Source organism: Fulmarus glacialis, unplaced genomic scaffold (genome assembly GCF_000690835.1).
Source record: "Fulmarus glacialis isolate BGI_N327 unplaced genomic scaffold, ASM69083v1 scaffold8208, whole genome shotgun sequence".
Classification (NCBI taxonomy): Eukaryota; Metazoa; Chordata; class Aves; order Procellariiformes; family Procellariidae; genus Fulmarus; species Fulmarus glacialis.
The window spans coordinates 10,499-11,682 of NW_009228888.1; the positions used below are offsets into that span (position 1 = coordinate 10,499).

Sequence of the window (1,184 nt, forward strand, 5' to 3'; positions counted from 1 at the left end):
ACACATATATACTCTTTTAAAGTAATACAACTATGGTCTTTACTACAGACTTTCATCGTTGCCCAGGATAACAAAAACATACCCCATCAAAGTAGTAGAATGGAGACTATGACAATTGCCTAGTTTTCTCTGGTAAACATGATTTTATGTCAGACTGATGCTTTGAATAACTGAATAGTTACAACACAGCCTCTGCTGTGTAATCTCCTCCCTGATATGCAGTCCTACAGTGACCTTCAGTCATCTCTCAGATTTCATTTGATTTGCAGATCCCTTTCAAATGCCCCTACAATACAGATCCCTGAAAGTAAATTTGGATATACCAATAATAGCTTCACTTTTAGGAACTTAGTACTTCATCGGTTTTTAAAGCTCCTTTTAACCACTAGTGGAAAAAACCAATTCATATCTTCAGTGTTCATGGACACAAGAGATTCATGCCACAGACTGTTAGGTTATGCAATAAAAGCTCCTCTGCATCCCTGCAGAGAGGCAATGGCAGGTGGGGGAGCCCAAATAATAGCCTGTCCCTCCTGCTCCCAGGCCCATCACAGGAGATACCAGCCCACCAGAAACGCATCTCCGCAAGCACAGAGCAGCACAGAGGCGCCAAGGCAAGTGGGAACTCAAATTAATTAATTAACCCAGAGAGACACACTGTCTGGGCCACTCCCGGGGCGGGGGTAGGGGGGAGGAGGACCATTATGGGATGCACGGGAAGAGCATTTTGGGATTGCAAGGGCTTATTATGAGATGTTTGGAGGAAAATGGATACAGCTAAGTGATTCTGGGAGGAACAAGCGTAAGAAAATAGAGGGGTAAGGGGGTAAACAGGGCCAGTCATATATAAATAGTTGCTGGTTGATGCACTTGCACCCAGCTAGTGCAGTCTGTCCTCTCTTCTTGTTAAATTGCTTTCTGATTCGTTTCACAGGTGAGGGGACTCTGTATTCCGGGGAGGCGGAAGGTAGTGTGTATGGCTGGTTGAGTGCCAGCAACTGCAGTCAGACCATGGAGGATCCACATGTCCACGGTGCAGCAACTGGAGTGACCAGAGTGAGTGGACTTCAGTGCCAGCAACTGGAGCAGCATCCCAGCCACAGGGGCCCATGTGTCTGTGGCGGTAGCAGCTGGAGCAGGGGTGTGTCTGGGTGCCAGCAGCTGGGCTGGTACTATGGGCAGGG

The 1,184-nt window shown here is 47.5% G+C and overlaps 1 protein-coding gene across 1 annotated transcript in view; it reads right to left on the reverse strand.

Moving 5' to 3' along the window:
* Positions 1-1,184, reverse strand: part of LOC104081051 (glycine dehydrogenase (decarboxylating), mitochondrial-like) — a gene marked incomplete at its 3' end in the record, with an annotated part of 19,813 nt that overhangs the window by 9,162 nt on the left and 9,467 nt on the right. The gene's annotated exons all lie outside the window — the stretch shown is intronic.